At 47.6% G+C, this 21771-nt stretch overlaps 1 long non-coding RNA gene across 1 annotated transcript; it reads right to left on the bottom strand.

Moving 5' to 3' along the window:
* Nucleotides 1-11747: 11747 nt before the first annotated feature.
* LOC114813717 lies at nt 11748-20396 on the bottom strand. The gene is made up of 2 exons (XR_005660241.1): nt 20302-20396; nt 11748-11924 (listed from the first exon to the last, which is right to left on the bottom strand). It is a non-coding gene; the product is annotated as an uncharacterized LOC114813717 (long non-coding RNA).
* Nucleotides 20397-21771: the final 1375 nt, after the last annotated feature.

Raw genomic sequence — 21771 nt, 5'->3', positions numbered from 1 at the left:
CAAAACTCACCTGTGCTGGGCAGCAGCAGCAAGGGAGAGAGTCGAGGGCAGAGACTCAAGTTTACTGCATGGAAGGAAGCAGTGATGATCTACGCCCGTATTTTGACCGAGAAAACTCTCTGGATCCGCTACCGGAACGATTGCAGATGGAGGTGGGGCATCCTGGGGGAGATGTGTCCATGGTGTCGCCGTGGGTCGGAGATGACTCGATAGCATAAGATAAGGTAAATGAAGGAGGAAAGAGATGCGAGTGAGTAGCACATTCCCAGAGGGGCAGGAAAGAGATGTGGAGTGAGTACCACATACCCGGAGGGGAAGATGGGCTGATGAGCTGATGGACAGTTGGAAGGTGGGTATGTTGAGAACAGGGGATGCTGAGGAGTTGAGCCTGGGCAGAACAACTAGGGAAGAGGTCCAGCAGATCTGGGGTGTCGGTTGGTGGAGGGGACTTGAACCAAGTGAAAATAATAATGGTACTTGCTGTTAAGTGCTAACTATGTGCCAAGCCCTGTTCTAAGAACTGAACTCTGCCACTTGTCGGCTGGGGGACTGCGGGCGAGTCACTTCCCTTCTCTGGGCCTCAGTGACCTCCTCTGGAAAATGGGGATTAACTGGGAGCCTCACGTGGGACAACTTGATTCCCCTGTGTCTACCCCAGCGCTTAGAACAGTGCTCTGCACCTAGGAAGCGCTTAACAAATAACATTATTGTCAGCTGGGTGACTGTGGGCAAGTCACTTCCCTTCTCTGGGCCTCAGTTACCCCATCTGTAAAAGGGGGATGAAGACTGGGAGCCCCACGTGGGGCAACCTCATTCCCCTCTGTCTACCCCAGCGCTTAGAACAGTGCTCGGCACATAGTAAGCGCTTAACAAATACCAACATTATTATTATTATTACAGGGTAGATACGAGGTAATCAGGTTGGACCCAGTCCCTGTCCCACATGGGGCTCACACTTTTTAATCCCCATTTTACAGATGAGGTAACTGTGTCCCAGAGAAGGGGAGCGATTTGCCCAAGGTCTCACAGCAGACGTGTGGAGGAGCTGGGATTAGAACCCAGGTCCTTCTGACTCCCAGGCCCATGCTCTACTCACTAAGCCACACCGCTTCTCAAGAACTCAAGTCATCAAGAACTTCAGGTGAAGTCAGAAATTGATTCGGAGGAATGGTGATAATAACTGTGGAATTTGTTAGGTGTTTACTATATTCCAAGCACTTTACTAAGCTTTGGATCAGTTACGGGATAATCAGGTCTCACATGGAGCTCACAGTACAAGGAGGAGAGAGAACAGATTTGAATCCCCATTTGCAGAGGAGGGAACTGAGGGATAGAGAACTTGTGATTTGCCTAAAGTCACACAGCAAGCATTCATTCATTCAATAGCATTTATTGAGCGCTTACTATGTGCAGAACACTGTACTACGCTCTTGGAATGCACAAATCGGTACCGCTTTGTACCAAGCGAGTATCAGAGCTGGGATTAGAACCCAGGTCTTGTGACCCCCAGGCCTGTGCTCTTTCCACTAAATCCTGCTGCTTCCCTGGGTGTATGAGGAGAGGAGAGAGATGGGAGAGATGAGTCTGGAAGAATGACTCTCTTGCATCTATCCCAGTGTTTAGTACGGTGCCTGGCACATAGTAAGAGCTTAACAAATACCAATCAATCAATCAATAGTACAGCATGTAAAGAGGGCAGGAGAGAGAGTTGGGAGGCAGGGAGATCACCAAAGAGGCTGGGGAAGATCACACGGTCTTGCAGTAGCCTAATCATTCACAGAGTCTCCTTGATGAAAGAGCAATGCTTGTCCAACCCCAAGTCTTCCGCTCCATCTCATCACAATCCAATCAAAACTTTCCAGTTCTGTCCCCTCCCAACTTGATTTCTTCCCTTCCAACATCGCAATTTAACACGAAATGAATTATGGAGTTCACCACATGAGAGTATTTAGAAGGCAGGAGGAAAGGGGGGGGGCTGATTTTTTCCTCCTTCTTCTTCATGCACCATGTCATCTCTTTGCAAATGTTTGCAAATAAAAAAAGTGCTGCAGTGAGTCCTAGATAGGATCTCCAATTAGATTAAGACCTACAGTTATGGAATAATAAATTATCTCACCACAACTGTACAGACTCACAACCCTTTTAGGATTGATTTTAGCCGTAGGCCCTGGGAAAAATGACTTGAACAAAACTTAAACACATTATTTCTGATTATGAAGCCCAAACCTTTTCTAAGCTCCTTTCCAGATACACGAGTGACTGTAAAAAGCATTCCTTTCGCGTCAAGATAAGCGACCGCAGTCTCATATTGGAACTACAAGATGAGTTGACAATTGCATTTTTCATATGGAAGGAAGAGTGCACTTATTACCTCACCATGCTGCCCGCATCATTTTTCTAAAAAAAAACAACAATTGTCCACATCTCTCCACTCAAGAACCTCCGGGGGTTGCCTATTCACTCCTGCATCAAACAGAAACTCTTTTCCATCAGCATAAAAGCACTCGATCAGTTTGTTCCCTCCTATTTTACCACCCTGATTTCCTACTATAATCCAGTTCCCCAAAGTCAACTTACTGTTCCATGATCTCATCTCTCTTGCCGCTGACTCCTTGCCCATGTCCTCCCTTTGACCAGGAACTTCCTCCCCCTCTATATAGGACAGACCACCACTCTCCCCACCTTCAAAGCCTTGGTAAGATCATATCTCCAAGAGGTCTCCCCCAATTAAACCCTCTTTTCCCCTACTCCCTTTCTCTTCTGCATTAATAATAATAATAATTATGGTATTTGTAAAGTGCTTACTATGTGCAGAGCACTGTTCTAAGCGCTGGGGTAGATACAGGGTAATCAGATTGCCCCACGTGGGGCTCACATTTTTGAATCCCCATTTTTACAGATGAGGTAACTGAGACATAGAGAAGTTAAGTGACTTGCCCAAGGTCACACAGCAGACAAGTGGCAGAGCCAGGATTAGAATTACCCCGATTACCTATGCCCTTGGACCTGAATGCTTTAAGCACTTGATGTATTTATCCATAATTCATTTCTTTATATTTATAATTGTCTCCCTTGCTACCCTGCAAGGGAACATGTCTACTAACTCTGTTGTATTGTACTCTCCCAAGCATTTAATTCAGTGCTCTGCACTCATTAAGCGCCCAATGAGTACCATCAATTGATCGATTATTACATTTTTCTTGGAAGGGGGACATTTCTGAGTGGTGGGTTGAATGATGAATTTGTTGGAATTTAAGAATGAAGTTTTTTTTAATGCATTTTACATTTTTGTGACCCCTTTCATGAAAATACAGGAGCCATTTGACAATTTTGAGCTTTGGGGGACTAAGAGTAACTGCGCTTAGTACAGTGTCTGGCACAGAATAAGGACTTAGCAATGGCACTGCTGTTTTTTTCATGGAATTTGTTATGAGGAACAATAAGAAGGCCCTCTACCAAAGACTTGAGACCCCACAGTCCAGGGCCAAACTCCCAAGGCAAAGCAGGACACTGATAACCTCTGGAAATGGAGAAACGATGGTCAGAGAGAGTGGAGTCCCACCTCTCTCCCTCTCTCTCTCTCTCTCTCTCTCTCTCTCTCTCCAGGCCCAAGACTTAGAAGATCTGGAAATGACCATATATTGTCAATGACCAGTAGGAGACCAGGACAGAATTGGCACTGACAGTCTTTCTAGGGAGTCTTAGCTTCCCCAGAGACGGAGAAGGAGCTTGAGAAGAAGAAGCTTCCTGAGGTCCATCCACCATGCTGTTCTCGAGACTGATTCCATTCAGTTTCTTTACAGCTCCTCCATTCAGAGACTTGAAGCCAAATAGGGCAGACATTGCCCACAGAGCTCGTTTTCCCCAGTCCAGATGGGAAGAGATGAGCAAGAGAGGAGGACAGTAAGAGGGGACCATCTGTAAAATGGGGATTAAATCTGTGAGCCCCATATGGGACAACGTGATTACCTTGTATCTACCCCAGTGCTTTGAATAGTGCTTGGCACATAGCGAGTGCTTAACAAATACCATAATAATAATTATTATGATTATTTGGGAGATTCAGGCCCCATCTTTGTTATTCTTTTTCTGTAATCCCTTACTGAGCGGAGATGAGTGTAGTTTCCAAGCAGACTGGTGATGCTGGATGAATAAACTCTGTTTTATGAAGGGTGATGAAGATTCTGTTCATCTGGCATATTGAGAGCCGAAGCCTTTGCGGTTTGCTCATCGGTAATTGTCGCTCCATGGCTAAGGACTAGAGAAGCAGTCCTAGAGAAGCATCATGGCCCAGTGGATAGAGCGTGGGCCTGGGATTCAGAAGAACTTGGGTTCCAATCTCGGCTCCGCCGTTTTCATTCACGGATTCGAGGAGGGAGGGCGTTTCAGGCCAGAGGAAGGACGTGGGCTAGGGTTTGGCAGTGAGATAGGCGAGATCGAGGCATAGTGAGGTTAGCATTAGAGGAGCAAAGTGTGGGGGCTGAGTTGTAGAAAGAGAGTAGTGAGGTGTGGTAGGAGGGGGCAAGGGGGTAGACTGCTTTAAAGTCAATAATGAGGAGTTTTTGTTTGATTTGGAGGTGGATGGGCAACCACTGGAGTTTTTTGAGGAGCAAGATAACATATCCTGAACATATTTGTAGAAAAATGATCCTGGCAGCAGAGTGAAGTATGGACTGGAGTGGGGAGAGACAGCGGGCTGTGTGACCCTGGGCAACCCATTTAGCTTCTCTGTGCCTCAGTTCCCTCATCTGTAAAATGGGGATTAAGACCTGAACCCCATGTGGGACCAGGACTGTGCCCAACCTGATGTGCTTGTATAATAATAATGATAATTACGGTATTTGTAAAGTGTTTACTACGTGCCAAGCACTGTTCTAAGCGCTGGGGTAGATAGAAGGTAATCAGGTTGTCCCACGTGGGGCTCACAGTTTTAATCCTCATTTTACAGATGAAGTAACTGAGGCACAGAGAAGTTAAGCGGCTTGCACAAGGTCACACAGCAGTCTAGTGGCGGAGCCGGGATTAAAACCCATGTTTTCTGACTCCCAATCCCGTGTTCTTTCCACTAAGCCACATTCCTTCTCTGAGCGTATCCCCCCCAGTGCTTAGTACAGTGCCTGGCACATAGTAAGTACTTAACCAATACCATTATTCTTATTCTTATTATTAATAAAGACCAGTTTCCAGGAAAGCTGGGATGACTGTCTGGTGATTAGGAGCAGTGAATGTGGCTTAGGTCAGAGTCTGACTTCAATTGTCTAGATGGGTGATTGTGAATCGAGGACAATGGAGGTGTCCTGTCCGATCTTCCTTGCAAGGAGGTGGGTCCAAGAGGAATACACACATTCACTTTGGAAGGTTTCTCAAGGTCCCCTGTGACGAGGGAGAGACGTTTCCATTTAGGAGATGGAATGGCTGAATAACCCCGGGGGGAGGTTAGAGGGGCAGAAGCTGGATTCCTTGGCCTCTGCTCTTTCTGCCTGGGTTCTCAGGTGTCCCCTAAAGCCTGACTTTCTGAGGGAGCCTCCCAAATCAAACTCATGGTGGGAGAATGTTCTCAGGAGTCGTCTAGCCCCGCTTTGGTTGGGGACCTCCCGGGGGGTCCGGGGAAGCACCCGGTTGGCCCTGCTGCTCTGGGGGGGCCGGGTCGGTGGAGGAAGGTTTGTGGCATCTGCAGGGAATAACTGAGGTTGCCCTGCCTCCTCATCTGTGACCACGCACGATGACCACCCGGCTGTGACCGACTCAAGACTCATCTGGGGAAACCTGAGGCGTTACGGTGCCAGTCAACCTGAGGGTCCATGGTGCCAACTCACTGGAAGGCCAAAGAGCTTCCGTTCTAAGGGGGAAACTACCAGCCCAGAAGCTGGTTGGCTCTCTCTGCCACTGGGAGCCATGCATCTGTCCCCTGCTTACCTGACCCTCGCCAGCCGTTCAGAGGATCTCGGTGTGGTGAGGGTACCCTGGAGATGCTGATTTTTCCCCAAGAAATTCTTGGAGGGAAAACCGGAGAGAACCCTGGAGTCAGGTGTGCAAGGAGGGCAAAAGAGCAGGGAAGAAAAGTCTGCGAACTCATAAAAACCCCATTCCGATACTCCCCCCTGTTCCCTCTCACCACTTTCCTCTGACAGGTCTCCACAGCCAAAGAGAGATGAAGGGAGGAAGCAATTGTCTGCTTTATCCAGATAATTTGGGCAAGAAGTATATTTGGTGTCTGAGGGATCCAGACCATTTCCTCAGTGGCCAGCTGATTTTGACTGGGGTGGTTTAATAATGTTGGTATCTGTTAAGCGCTTACTGTGTGCCGAGCACTGTTCTAAGCGCTGGGGTAGATACAGGGTAATCAGGTTGTCCCAAGTGAGGCTCACAGTTAATCCCCATTTTACAGATGAGGTAACTGAGGCACAGAGAAGTGAAGTGACTTGCCAACAGTCACACAGCTGACAAGTGGCGGATCTGGGATTCGAACTCATGACCTCTGACCCCCAAGCCCGTGCTCTTTCCACTGATTTGAGAAACACAATCCCCACTTTGAGAAACAGTGTGGCCTAGTGGAAAGAGCACAGGCCTGGTAGTCAGGGAACCTTGGATCATTCCTATTCTGCCACTTGTTTGTGTGTGACCTTGACGAAGTCACTTCACTTCTCTGTGCCTCAGTTTCCTCATCTGTAAAATGGGAATTCAATGCCTGCTTTCTTTCCTACTGTGACTAAGAGCTGTATCCAACCTGATTAGCTTGTACCTACCCCAGGGCTTAGTACAGTGCCTGCCTGACACATAGTAAGCTCTTAACAAATACCAAACAAAACCAAAACCAAACTAAGCACCCCCGCCCCCCCAGGTCCTTTTCCTGAATCTCTACACCAATTAGAACTCCAAGACCCTTTTACCTACCACCTCTCTGCTAACCTTTAAACCCACAAGGTGTTCCCGAGAAATATAATTTATATGTTTCTGGTTCATTTAGACTCATTTGACAAGGACTGTTTGCTTCCTTCGCTCTCTCTCGTGTGTGCTAGGCAGAGGAATGGAAGACATGGAGGCAGATTGAAACCACTAAAAGGTCAAATTTGTTTTCAAATGCGCAAGATTGGCTGAGGTTTTCTTGGCTGGAAGATGGGCTTGGTCTTTTTGGTCTCCTTGGCTCTTCAAAGCCGGAAATCCACAGTTCACAGTTCTGTGCTAAGGCTATCTCTTCTGATCATCGTGTGTTTCATTGCCCTTTGTCTCCTCTTATTTGCTAAGCCAGATTTTTGGCAGAGAAGCCCGTATCAGACAGCCTGCCTCCCATAGAGAGCACATTTTGGAAATGCCTCTCTCAGGTAGAAGGATGAGGTGAATGCAGGCTGACAGCTGGTGGGTTTCCCAGAAACCCACCATGAAGCTGGAATATGTTCAATTTGTCAATCCATCAATAGTATTTATTGAGCGCTTACTGTTCATTCATTCATTCAACTTCATTTAGTCAGTGCTTACTGTGTGCAAAGAGCACTATACTATACTTGGGAGAGTACAATATAACAGAATTGGGAAACTTAGTCCCTGCCCACAATGATCTTACAGTCTAGAGGGGGAGACAAGCATTAATATTAAAAAAAATATGGAGATGTACATAAATGTCATAGGACTGAGGGAGGGGTGAATAAAGGGAATAAATAATAATAATAATGATATTTATTAAGCCATGTGCCAGGCATTGTACTAAGCACTGGGGTAGATTCAAGCAAATCGGGTTGGATACAATCCTTGTCCCACATCAAGTTTCCAGTCTTAATCCCCATTTTACAGATGAGGTAACTGAGGCACAGAGAAGTTTAATGACTTGCCTAAGATCACACAGCAGCAAACAAGTGTCAGAGCCAGGATTAGTACACAAGTCCTTCTGATTCCCAGGTCCATGCTCTATCCATTAGGCGACACTGCTTCTCTCTGGTGCCTTTGGACCCGGAGAGGAGTCCAACTTCAGCAGGCCCCAGGCCCGGCCCAACTGCAGCTGCCCAGGGCACTCTCACGAGATGAGAGGAGGGGTTGTAAATGAAATTCATTCATTCAATAGTATTTACTGAAGCAGTAAAGCAGGGAAGCAGCGGGGCTCAGTGGAATGAGCCTGGGCTTCGGAGTCAGAGGTTATGGGTTCGACTTCCGGCTCTGCCACTTGTCAGCTGTGTGACTTTGGGCAAGTCACTTAACTTCTCTGTGCCTCAGTTACCTCATCTGTAAAAGGGGGATTAACTGTGAGCCTCACGTGGGACAACCTGATTACCCTGTATCACCCCCAGCGCTTAGAACAGTGCTCTGCACATAGTAAGCGCTTAACAAATACCAACATTATTATTATTATTATTACGGAGCGCTTACTATGCACAGAGCACTGTACTAAGCGCTTGGAATGTACAAATCGGCAACAGATAGAGACAGTCCCTGCCCACTGACGGTCTCACAGTCTAATCGGGGGAGACGGACAGACAGAAATGATAGCAATAGATAGAATCGAGGGGATGAAACATCTCATTAAAACAATAGCAATAAATAGAATCGAGGTGATGTACATCTCATTAACAAAATAAATAGGGTAATGAAAATATATACAATTGAGCGGACGAGCACAGTGCTGAGGGGAGGGGAAGGGAGAGGGGGAGGAGCAGAGGGTAAGGGGGGAAAAGAGGGCTTACCTGAGGGGAGGTGAAGGGGGGATAGAGGAGGAGCAGAGAGAGCAGAGGGCAAAGGGGAAGCTCAGTGTGGGAAGGCCTCTTGGAGGAGGTGAGCTCTAAGTAGGATTTTGAAGAGGGAAAGAGAATGAGTTTGGCGGAGGTGAGGAGGGAGAGCATTCCGGGACGGCGGGAGGACGTGGCCCGGGGGTCGACGGCGGGATAGGCGAGAACGGGGGACGGTGAGGAGGTGGGCGGCAGAGGAGCGGAGAGTGCGGGTTGGGCAGTAGAAAGAGAGAAGGGAGGAGAGGTAGGAGGGGGCGAGGGGATGGAGAGCCTTGAAGCCTAGAATGAGAAGAAGTGTGAGAGAACAGCGGTAGGCCAAACGGCCCGGAGAACCACAGACCTTACTTTAGCTCAACTCATAAGCTCCATGAGGGCAGAGAGGCCTCTTTTCCTCTCAGTTTAATGCTCACTGGGCACCTGGCTCAGTGCTCTGTTATGGGATCCTCCAAGAAGAAGCCTTCCCTGGCTAAGCCCTCCTTTTTCCTATTCCCTCGCCCTTTCACATCACCCTTGCACTTAGATTTGCACTCTTCATTCTCCCCTCAGCCCCACCGAACTTATGTACATATCCATCATTTATTTTATATTAATATCTGTCTCCCCCTCTACACTGTAAGCTATATGTGGGCAGGGAAGTTTTCCACCAAAGTTTTTGTATTGCAAGCTTGCAAGCACTCATAAGCACACAATAAGCAGCACTGCCTAGTGGAAAGAGCAAGGAAGGGGCTGGGAGTCAAAAGGATCTGGGTTCTTATCCCAGCTCTCCCACTTGTCTGCTGTGTGATCGTGGGCAAGTCACTTAGCTTCTCTGAGCCTCAGTTCCCTCATCTGTTAAATGGGGGTTAAGACAGTGAGCTCCATGTGGCAAATGGACCGTGTCCAACCTGATTAACTTATTACAGCTTAGTGCGGCGCCCGACGTATCGTGAGCACTTAAAAAATACCACAAAAAGACAGAATAAGCACTCAATAAATTTGATTGATCATACCCAGCAGGCTTTTTCGGTCAGTGCTGTGTGACCTTGGAAAAAGTCCAGGTGACCTGGGCTCTTTCCAGCTAGTTGGGGCTTGGTTGCCTGTATTACGGGTGGCCATCCCCAGCATAGCTCCAGACTGTAAGCTTATTGGGAGCAGGGAACGTGTCAACCAATTCTGTCATATGGTACTCTCCCAAGCGCTTAGTACAATCTCCGCACACAGTCAGCGCTTAATAAATACCATTGATTGAGAGCATTTGTGGCCCCTGATGACTCTTTCAGAAGGTGAATGACTGATCCATCTGATCCACTAGCTAACTCTTCCTCCCTCTGTCTCTCTACTTAGTGTGACTTATCTCTCGGACTGATTGAATCCAGAAGAGGTAACAAGATTTATGCTTCCGGCCAAGGGGATCCTTCTGCTGGGAGCTCAGTGTTTATGAATTCATTTCAGTCAACAATGCCGTCTCCAGAAAACTCCCACAGCCCAGCAGCTATGCAGTGGTCCAGAATTGGTGCTCTCCTTGCTGGTGTTCTCTCTCTCTCTGTTTCTCTCTCTCCCCTTCCCTCTCTCCTTCTTTCCTTCCCTCTTTCTCCCCCTTTCTTTCCCTCTCATTCTCTTTCCCTTTCTATCTTTTGGTCTGTCTCTGCAACTATGTAGCAGGGACCAGCCATCTCCGTCTCTCTGTCTCTCTCTAGCTCTCTCTTTCCATCTAATTTTCTCTCTCTTCATTCTCTCCATTCTTGGGCCTCAGTGGATGAGAGCTTTGCTGCATATTTTATATTGACCTTCCAGTAATCAGGCACATTATTTAAGCATTTTTTTTAAACAAAAGAGGGATTTTAATAAACTCTACCTCTTTAAATTTTGCAATTGACACTTTTCCAAGGCCTTAGAGAAGCAGCAGGAGGAAGAATGCATTCAGGATAGTTTTGGCGCATTGATAATTTATTATCCAATAATCTCTTGGCTTCCTTTCTATTCCCAGTTTTCTCATTACTCGTACACAGCTTAATGCCCCGTCGCTAGCAGCAGGGTTGCCGTGTTATTGCAGCTCTGCTTCTGCTCCGTGGAGTTGGCTTTTAGGATGAAGTGAGGGAAAGGGGTGGAAATGGGGAGTATTAACACACTTTCCTTAGGATTCAGAGGTAAAACCCAAGTTGCTGGTAGTTTTGGGGCTGAGTCGCTCCAGTGTGTCTCCCGGAAGTTCATATAAAAATAGCCAAGGCACGGAATATTACGATAAAGAAATGAGATAATGTAGCCGTGGAATACTCCAGCAATGATTCCCCTAAAGAGAGCCCTAGAAACGGGATGAGAATCAAGGTGACCCAGCTTCACTGGAAGGTGCCGAGCAGGTGGCTTGCCTTTTGGGTGAATCTGGGAGATGTTGGTGAGAGGCAGAGCTGTTTTGTCCACAGGACATTTGTTCGTGGCCCTTGGCCTTGTATATCACCACTCATCTCTCTAATACTCTCTCTATTTCCCATCCCGAGTCTTCCTTCTGCAATGTTTCTGGAGCCTTCCAAAATAGCTTCTGCCTCTCCATGGTAGGAAAGGCCTAATGGAAATGCATGTGGCAGTGGTGGGGAATAGTCTTATTCTAAAAGTGACCCAAGAAGGGGTGGACTTTGGTCTAAGGTCATCTCTCCCCACGCCCCACCCCACCTTTTGACCCCTAGCACTGCCCAATTCAAGGGCATGGGGCAGTTCTCTTTGGTTGCCTGTTATCTCCAAAAGACTCCCCCCCCCCACCTTCAAAGGCTTATTAGAGTCACAGCTCCTCCAAGAGACCTTCCCCAACTAAGCCCTCATTTCCCCTATTCCCTTTCCCCTCTGTGTCACCTACGCTCTTGGATCTGTAACCTTTGAACACTCAATATTCACCCCATCCTCAGCCCCACAACAATTATTTACATATCTGTAATTTATTTAATGTCTGTTTTCCCCTCTAGACCATAACCTCTTCTGGGTAGGGAACATTTCTACCAACTCTGTTGTATTGTACTCTCCCAAGGGCTCAGTATAGTGTAAGCGTTCAGTAAATACCATGGATTGAATTGGTCTCTGAGGGTATATTGTATGTCCTCCTTGACAGAAGGGGTGAGGGAGTATCCAAATGGAAAGTATCGATTCCTGTCCAGGCTCATGTATGCAGCAGAGTCTTCAGGCTGGATTTCCCTCCCGAAACCGGCCTCCCTAAGGCTCCGTCTCCGTTCAAAGGCTCAGTCTCTGTTAGTGTAAGATAAGTACCGGAATTAAATCTACAATTAATCAGAGAGGCGAAAAACTCACGCTTTAGAATGGAGCAATATATTTGTCCTTTGCCAGAAACTTCTTCTTCCATCTTTCACTTAGGGTCGTACATGAAAATTTCTTTCCTTTACCCTCTAAATTAATAAGTGAATATGCGAGACAGCTACCCACACCACAGTAATTCTCTTGAAGATAAATTCCTAGGGTAAGTCATTTATGGATCGGAGGGTTATTAATGGAGAGAGAACATGGGTCAGATAGCTGATGACTGCTATAATTTGCAATTATTTAGTGAATTTCAGATAGCACATTAAATTCTCTCTCTCAGTCAAGGTTTGGGGTGGATGGTTTGCTGGATTTGATTGAAGTAATATAGACAGTGACTAAAAAAAAAGACTGGCATATTAAATGGAAATAACTTTGGATAGAAACCAAATGTAAAGTGTTTGCTTTCATTTTTCTATCCCATATGCCTCAATTATTTTTTCATTTGGTCCTGAAGCTCCACTGAAACAAGTGATTGTACCTATGTGGCCTCAGAGGAATTCAGAAGAATGCAGCGATTACTATTAAAGGAGTGTTTAAAAGTGGTTTTTTGTGTAGAAATCCTTTTATGACCCATCTGTCCAAGACCAGTCAATTTTTCCAATGTGTGAAAGGAAAGTAATACTATTCATAATGCTATTTATTGAGCACCTACTCCAGGCAAAGACCAGTAGGAAGACTCCAGGGGAAGCAGTGTAGTCTAGTGGGACCAGCATGGACCTGGAAGTCATTGGACCTGGGTTCTAATCCTAGTTCTGCCAATTGTCTGCTGTGTGACCTAGGGCAACTCACTTAACAACTCTGTACCTCAGTGGACTGATTTTTAAAATTGGGATTAAGACTGTGAGCTCCATATGGGGTATGGACTGTGTCCACTCTGATTAGGTTGTATCTACCCCAGTGTTTAAATCAGTGCCTGGCACACTATAAATGCTTTACAAATACCATAAAAATGGGTTTGTGTTTCTGAAGCCATCGCTAACCCTGACCTAGAAGGCTGCCCAAGGACTCAAAATGTCGGCAGGCTCTGGATGGATTACATTCACTGTCTTCATGGCCTCTACCTTCACCTGGCTTTTGGGTCTCATGTTGTGGCCTTGACATACTGGTTTGGTGGAGGGACTTCTTATTGCTGAATCTTTTCTGTCTCCTGTCACCATGGCAACAAGATTAGTAGTCTTGTTGGGGGGATGGGCTTGGAGCTCTCACACCTCTCAGAGGGAAAGGGAGAACATAATATTAATAGTTGTATTTGTTAAGTGTTTACTGTGGGCCAAGCACTGTACTAACCGCTGGAGCAATTATAATAATGTTGGTATTTGTTAAGCGTTTACTATGGGCAGAGCACTGTTCTAAGCACTGGGGTAGATACAGGGTAGTCAGGTTGTCCCACGTGAGGCTCACAGTCTTCATCCCCATTTTACAGATGAGGTAACTGAGGCACAGAGAAGTTAAGTGACTTACCCACAGTCACACAGCTGGCAAGTGGCAGAGCTGGGATCAGAGTATCAGATTGGACACAGTCCCCGGCCCACATGGGGCTCATGGTCTAAGGAGGAGGGAGGACAGTTCATGATCCCCATTTTGCAGATGAGGAAGATGAAGTATGGCAAAATTAAGTGATCTGCCCAAGATCACACAGCAGGATTATGACCAATCTGGGATTACAACCCAGTTCCTCTGACTCCCAGGCCTGTGCTCTTTCCACTAGGCCAAGCTGCTTCTCAAGAGAAACAGTGATCTTGGAAAGGAGAGTATTTCTCTCTCTCTGCCTCTGTCCTTTTTTTGTCTGATTCCCTCTCTCTGTCTCTTTGTCTCTGTTTCTCTCTGTCTCTTTGTCTTCTCTCTCTGTCTCTCACTCTTTCTCTTTTGGCAATGGACAATTGACAAAGGGGAATTGAGTAGATTTATGCTCTTATATGGCCCAAAAGCAGCTCAAGAAACACTGCCCTTTGAATCTTGAGGAGTTAGGCTCTGAGGAACAAAGAACCAACAGAGGCATGTGACAACTAGTTTTCCCTTTCTAAAGAGAGAGGAAGGGGAGAATGATATGAAGCCGGTCAACCGATAAAGAGAACTCACGTGGTCAAAGATCTTGGGGTCAGCCCTACATGGGGCAAATACAGCTGATGATGTTCTCCCAATCCCGAGCTAGACCCGAGTGGTGACGACACACGCTGTTTGCCATTCAGCTCTGGCTCTAAGTGTGAGCAAGCAGGTGCCTTTACACCTGTTTGACCAACCATTTCTGGTCTTTTAGGAGGAAACACATTTTAATAACTGTGATATCTGTTAAATGCTTGCTGGGTGCCAGTCACTGGGCTAAATGCTGGGGTAGATATAATCCTATCAGATCAGACAGAGTCTTTGTCCCACATGGGGATCGCCATCTCAGGAGGCAGGAGAACGGGTTTTTAATACCAATTTTGCATCTGAGGAACCTGAACCCCAGGCAACCCTTGCCCAAAGTCACACAGCGGGGAAATAATAATAATAGTAATAATAATGATGGTATGTATTAAGTGCTTACTTTGGGCCAAGCACTGTTTAAGCACTGGGGGGGGGAATACAAAGTAATCAGGTTGTCCCACATGGGGCTCACAGTCTTAATCTCCATTTTACAGATGAGGTAACTGAGACACAGAGAAGTGAAGCGCCTTGCCCAAAGTCACACAGCAGACAAGTGGCAGGGCCAGGATTAGAACCTACGTCCTCTAAATGCCAAGCCGTGCTCTTGTCACTAGGAGTTGGGATTAGAAGCCGGGTCTCCTGACACTTGGCCAGAGTGCTTTTTCAGTTTTGGTTTTCATAGATGCCCCTTTCGACTTTGCCAGTGGATATAAAATAAAACCACTGTTCCAGAAGTTCATATAAAAATAGCGAAGGTACAAGGTAGTGGATTATTATGATAAAAATCCAGACAGTGTAACTGTGAAAGAGTCCAATGATTCCCCTTAAGAGGGCCCTCTAAGCAGGATGAGAATTGGGGTGACCAAGTTTTGTTGGGAGAGGCCGAGCAGGTGCCTTGCCTTTTGGGTGAATATGGGAGACTGTGGACATTTATCCACTGGACATTTATCCATAGCCCTTGGCCTCTTCTGTCCCGGTCAAATTCCACAGACAACCCTCTACTATCTGTGAAAGCTCAGTTTCCCCTTGTCATGCCAAGCAGGAACTCGAAAATGGATGTGAAGAAAGGTGGGAGGGAGTGGAGGACCCAGTATAGGCCCAGTGGAACCCAGCAGAACTTGTTCTTCAGGAAATCGGTAATCACTGGGGCCTAGAAGAGGCCGAAACAGCTGAGCAGTCAGGCCTTGGGCTGCTCTCTGCTCTGCCCCTGCTTTATACAAGTGGGTTAATTCTTCAACACTTGTTTGCCCAAACTGTAACATGAAAGCAAGGTATTGATCGCTCTGTGGTGAATGTGCAGGGCTTGATTAATTTAAGTGAGTAAAGCATTTTGAGTCTTCGGACGAAAGATGCTGAAGCGGGATGAATTCTTATTAACGACAACCTGAGTGAGCACAATATTTACCCTCATCTTAAGCCGAAGGGCACAGGAGAATAATAATAATTGTGTTATTTGTTAAGCACTGACTGTGAGCCAGTACAAAGTGCTGGGGTGGATGCAAGCAAATTACACACCTGGAGATAGCCTCCAGGAGCATTCTACTCTTCTCATTTTCAAACCTCTACTAAAATTCCATCTCGGTCAATCAACTACATTTCTTGAGTGTTTACTTTCCTCCCTGTTTCTCGCCCTACTGCATCACCCACTGTGCACTGAATCCAAACCCTCTAAGTACTAGTAATAATAATAATGATATTTGTCAAGCGCTTACTCTGTGTCAAGTACTGTTCTAAGCACTGAGGTAGATAGAAGCTAATCAGATTGGACTCAGTCCCTGTCCCATATGGCGTTCAAAGTCTATCTCGCTGATGACCTCTCACATCCTACCTCCCTCCTCATAGACAGATAATTGCTCTCCCCCACTTCAAAGCCTTATTGAAGGCACATCTCCTCCAAGAAGCCCTCCTCTTTTCTCCCACTCCCTTCTGCATCACCCTGACTTGCTCCCTTCATTCGTCCTTCCTCCCATTGCCACAAAACAGAAATACCTGTATTTTATTTATTTATTCATTTTTATTAATGTCTGTCTCCCCTTCTAGACTGTGAGTTCATTGTGGGAAGGGAATATGTCTGTTGTTGTATTGTACCCTCCCAAGTGCTTAGTACAGTGCTTTGCACATAGGAAGCACTCAATAAATTTGATTGAGTGAATGAGAGTCTTAATCTCTATTTTACAGATGAGGTAACAGGCCCAGAGAAGTAAAATGACTTGCCCAAGGTCACACCCCTACAGAACTGATGTCCATATCCTTATATGTGATTGCCACCCCCACCTGTAATTTATTTTAATGTCTGTCTCCCCCAGTGGACTATGAGCCACTTGAGGGCAGGAACTGTGTATACTAACTCTCTGAATACAGTGCTTGCACACAGTAACGCTCAACGGGTACTGTCAGTCAATTATATTTATCGAGCACTTACTGTGTAGAGAGCACTGTGCTAACCACTTGGAAGAATCCAGTGTAACAATAAACACACATATGCCCTGCCCGTAATGAGCTTACAGTCTAGATGGGGAGATAGACATTAATACAAATAAATAAAATTGTAGATATGTACATAAGTGCTGTGGGGCTGGGAAGGGAGGATGAATAAAGGGAGCAAGTCAAGATAATAATAATAATAATGTTGGTATTTGTCAAGCACTTACTATGTGCAGAGCACTGTTCTAAGTGCTGGGTAGATACAGGGTAATCAGGTTGTCCCACGTGAGGCTCACAGTTAATCCCCATTTTACAGATGAGGTAACTGAGGCACAGAGAAGTTAAGTGACTTGCCCACAGTCACCCAGCTGCCAAGGGGCAGAGCCGGGATTCGAACCCATGACCTCTGACTCCCAAGCCCGTGCTCTTTCCACTGAGCCATGCTGCTTCTCTCTTAGCTTCTCTAAGATGACACAGAAGGGAGTGGGAGAAGAGGAAAGGAAGGTTTATACAGAAAAGGCCTCTTGGAGGAGATGGGCATTAGGTAAGGCTTTGAAGGGCAAGGAGAGAATTGTCAGATATGAAGAGGGTGAGAGTTCCAGGTCAGAGGCAGGATGTGGGCGAGAGGTTGGTGGCGAGAGAGAAGTGATTGACTGATTAAATGATCAATCTGTGTGAGGATGACTACTCATTCAATGGTATTTGCTGAGAATTTACTACATTCAGAACAACGTACTAAGTGCTCGGGAGAGTACAGTGCAACAATAGAGCAAAGATACAACCCCCCAAAATACAAAAATACAAATAGTGCGACGATAGAACAATTAGCAGACACGTTCCCTGCTCATCACGAGCTTAGAGTCTAGAGGGGGAGACCGACAATAATATGAATGTAGACGCTCAAGGGGGGAAGTGCTTGACTCGCCATAAACCTCTGGCTCTGATCCCAGAGGGAAGTCTGTTTTCAGTGATCTGGACATATAACAAAACACAGAGTCTTTCCAAGGCAAGGGGAAATCTACCGCGTTATGTGCCCGGGCTTGACAAAGAGGGCACCCTCTAATTTACATTGCCCATCGAACCCCATCATGCTCTACGCTCCGGTGAAACTGCTGCCATCCCCTTCTGCTGGCTCCTTGGGAGCCGAAATAAAAACAGTGTGATTGCGCGGACCAGCCGGGCATTTGGGACAAAACGCATTTTTCTCAAAGGCTTCTCCCCCTCCCGCCCCTCGTCCCCTGTTGCCGAAAGATTGCATCTGATGTGATAAACCAGCAATGTTTCCAGCTGGTACCGCTGCTGAGTAATTTACCCTTCCTGAAAAGCCTCTTGCTATTGCAGTGTGTTTTCTGGAACCATCAGGGCGAAATTATTTCTTTCAGAGAAGGGGAAAAAAAAGAGAATTTTGTCTTCTTTACTGTCTAATAATTCAGAGCCCTCTGAGAAAAATGAGGTCGAGAACTGGGAGCAAGAGGAGGCAAACACCCATTATGGAGCCTGATTGAAAAAGACCAAGGGGGAAGGGCAGTTCTCCTCACATAGTTAGTGCTCAATAAATACTATTGATTGATTGGGATCCATTCAGAAGGAGGGGAAAAAATTCGAGGAGACTGGGATCCCCAGGAAAATCAAGTTGGATGGAAGAAAGATCAGAGGAGGAGAGCTCCCTTCGTGCGGCTGTTCCCATCAGCTGATAGAGCAGAATAGGATGGTGCTGAAATTCCCAGCAGGAGGTGATGGAAGCCAGAAAATAGTTCCTGACAGGGCAGTGACTGAGGATGATTCTGTTGGTTCCTTCGAGGCTGATGGTTAAGTTTCGGTTTCCTCTAGATCGTAATCTCCTTGTGGGCAGGGAACACGTCTACCGACTCTGTTAGATTGTACTCTCCCAAGTGCTTAGTACAGTGCTCTGCGTATGGTACACGCTCAAGAAATACGATTAATGGATTAATTGGGAACATCCTTCTGCACACAGAACATGCCAGGTTCACTCCCTATGATTGGGAATGCACATCGCTAGCGGAGCAGGCTAATTTTGTCTCGGGATCATTGTAGGTAGCCCGTCCTTGAAGGGGAAGGTGTCAGGGCGGCTGGAATTTTGGCCCAGCGGAGGTGTTGAGGCAGTTGGTATGGTGGTCTGACTGAGGTTTCAGGGCAGCTGGTGTTGGTGGTTGGGTAAAGGTGTTAGGGTGGCTGGAATGGAGGCCCCGTGGAGGTGTCGGGGTAGCCAGAATGGTGGCCCGGTGGAGGTGTTGGGGTGGTTGGTATGGTGGCCTGCCTGACCTGTCAGGGTAGCTGGTGTTGGTGGCCCGGTAGAGGTGTCTGGCAGCTGGTAAGGTGGCCTGGCTGAGGTGTCGGGGTAGGTGATGTTGTCGGCCTGGCGGAGGCGATGGGCTCCCTGGAAGAGTAGCCCGGTGGAGGTGTTAGGGCAGATTGAATGGTGGCCCTGTGGAGGCGTGGGGTCTGCTGGTATGATGGCCTGGCTGAAGCGTCGGGTGGAATGGTGGGCCAGCGGAGGTGTCAGGCAGTTGGTGTTGGTGGCTCAGCGGAGGCGTCGTGCAACTGGTGTTGGTGGCCCGGTGGAGGTGTAGGAGCGGCTGGCACAGTGGCCCAACTGAGGTGTCGGGGCAGCTGATGTTGGTGGCCCGGCGGAGGTAACGGGGCAGCTGGAATGGTGACCCAGTGGAGGTGTCGGGGCGGCTGGTGTGGTGGCACAGTTGAGGAGTCAGGGCAGCTGGTGTTGGCCCAGCGGAGGTGTTGGGGAAAGTGGCACGATGACTGTGCCGGCTGCCCAGAGGAGGTGTCGGGGAGTGGCACGGTGACTGTGCCAGCGGCCGGGAGGGGAGGGGTCAGGGAAGGTGGCGTGGTTACTGTGCCAGCAACCAGGAAGAGGTGTCAGGGTGGGTGGCATGGTGATAGTGCCAGATGCCTGGAGGAGGTTGGGGAAGGTGGCACGGTGACAGTGTGGGGGGCCTTGTGGTAGTTGGGGGAGGGTGGCACTGTGACTCTACTGGCTGCCCGGAGGATGCGTCGGGGAGGGTGGCGCGGCAACAGTGCCGGTGGGCTGGTGATGGTGTCGGTCTGGCCGGGCATTCTCTCCTGATAGTCCACCGCGAGGATCAGTGGGCAGCACTGTCATCGGATCCAGGGGGAGGCTCTCCTTCCTACCACGCTTTGGTCCGGTGAGATGGATCAGAGGAGGGTCGGCCATACCTGTGCGGGGCAGCTTGGCTCTGGGTGCCGATGACATGGGAGCCATCGCTGCCGTGGGCCACCGCTCCCGCTGCCCTCACCTGACAGTTGGCGGGACCCTCTCCTCACTGGAACCAGATCTGGTATCACCCATAGTGGGGAGTTTGAGGCCTTGCAGAGGAAACAGATGAAACCCACCCCTCGGTCAGCTCAGCACTGAGCCAACTGAATGCCCCCGATCCACCCCGAACCCTGCAGCTGGACCGGCTGCGCGTGAGCGAGGGGGTCGTGAGTGTGTAAGTGTGGGTGTATATTTGTAGCTTCAAAGCCCCCCCGATGGACTTGAGCTGAGCAGTGAGTGAGGGCCCAGGGCTGGTAGGAAATATGTAGCAGATCCCCTCCCCCCAGCCAACTCTTGGACTCCTCAGGCATAGGGACATTTCCTGCTTCTCCAGATGGTAAGGGACCCGCAGGAGTGTCGCTTTCTGCCTGAAAAATATTACCACCCAGATGTGAGACAGCTAACTAGAGAAACAAACTCCACTATCTTCTAGAACCCTACCTGCCAGATGGGTACTGTTGGATCAGGAAGATTCCTTCAGTACACATCTAAACGGAGAGCTTACCACATTGACCTCTCTCTCGGATTTCTCGCGGAGAAATGAGCGGTAGCTCTGAGGGTTGCTCCTTTTATAGGATTGGAGGGTTTGTGAGGTTGTCAGGGTTCCGTGAGGTCACGGGATGGAATTGAGGTCATGGGGGCAGGGGAGGGGCAGGGATCTGGGCTCACGGGTTCGAGTGATAGTGGGCGAGAGCTCAGCACACGATGACTGACCTCCACAACTACTAGTAGCAGAGGAGCAGCGTGGCCTATTGGATGGAATGCGGGACTGAGAATCAGAAGGTCATGGGTTCTAATCCCCGGCCTGTCACTTGTCTGCTGTGTGACCTTAGTGGTCAAGTCACTTCACTTCTCTGCACCTCGTCTGTAAAATGGGGATTAAGACTGTGAGCCTTATGTGGGACAGGGACTATGTCCAACCTGATTCTCTGGTACCGACCCCAGAGCTTAGGACAGTGTCTGGCACATAGTAAGCGCTTCCCAAATGCCGTAATTATTATTGTAATTATTACTGCTGCTGCTATTACTAGTCCTACTAATTACTCAGTTATATTTATGGAGCGCTTTCTGCACGTAAAGCAACATGAAACTTGGAATAATACAACATAGAGCTGGTAGTTGCATTCCTGACAAATGATGGATCACGATAAACACTGGTTTTGCGGGGGAGGCCAGTTTGGTCACTGGGGCAATCTTTAGCTATCCTATTAATTTTGATGCAGATGCCGACTTGTTCATCCCAAGCGCTTAGTACAGTGCTCTGCACATAGTAAGCGCTCAATAAATACTATTGAATGAATGTGACCTCAGATCTCACACCTCAGGTCTTTAATTCCACAGTAAGCACTCAAGAAACATGATCGAACGAACCTGAATGCTCTATGAATAATAAGCATATTTTCTGTGGCATTTGTTAAGTGCTTACTATGTGCCAGGCACCGTTCTGAGTGCTGGGGTAGATACAAGGTAATCAGTCAGTCAGTTATATTTATGGAGCATTTACTGTGTGCAGAGGATTGTACTCGGCACTTGGGAGAGTACAATTCAACAATAAACGAACACATCCTCTGCCCACAATCAGCTTACAGTCTAGAGTGGGAGGTAGACATTAATAGGAATAAAAGAAGAAATGAAAGATATGCAAGTGCTTTGGGGCTGGGAGGGAGAATAAGTAAAGGGAGCAAGTCAGGGAGATCCAGAAGGGAGTGAGGGAAGAGGAAAGGATGGCATAGGGAAGGCCTCTTGGAGGAGATGTGCTTTCTATAAACTTTGAAGAAGGGGGGGCAGAGAAATTGTCAGATATGAAGAGGGAGGTAATTCCAGGTCAGAGGCAGGACGTGGGTGAGGGGTTGGTGGTGATATAGACAGGATTGAAGTATATTGAGAAGGTTGGCATTAGAGGAGCGAAGT

This window comes from Ornithorhynchus anatinus, chromosome 8 (assembly GCF_004115215.2).
Source record: "Ornithorhynchus anatinus isolate Pmale09 chromosome 8, mOrnAna1.pri.v4, whole genome shotgun sequence".
Lineage (NCBI taxonomy): Eukaryota > Metazoa > Chordata > Mammalia > Monotremata > Ornithorhynchidae > Ornithorhynchus > Ornithorhynchus anatinus.
The sequence above is the reverse complement of the archived record's forward strand: the minus strand, read 5'-3'. Positions and strand labels throughout refer to the sequence as shown.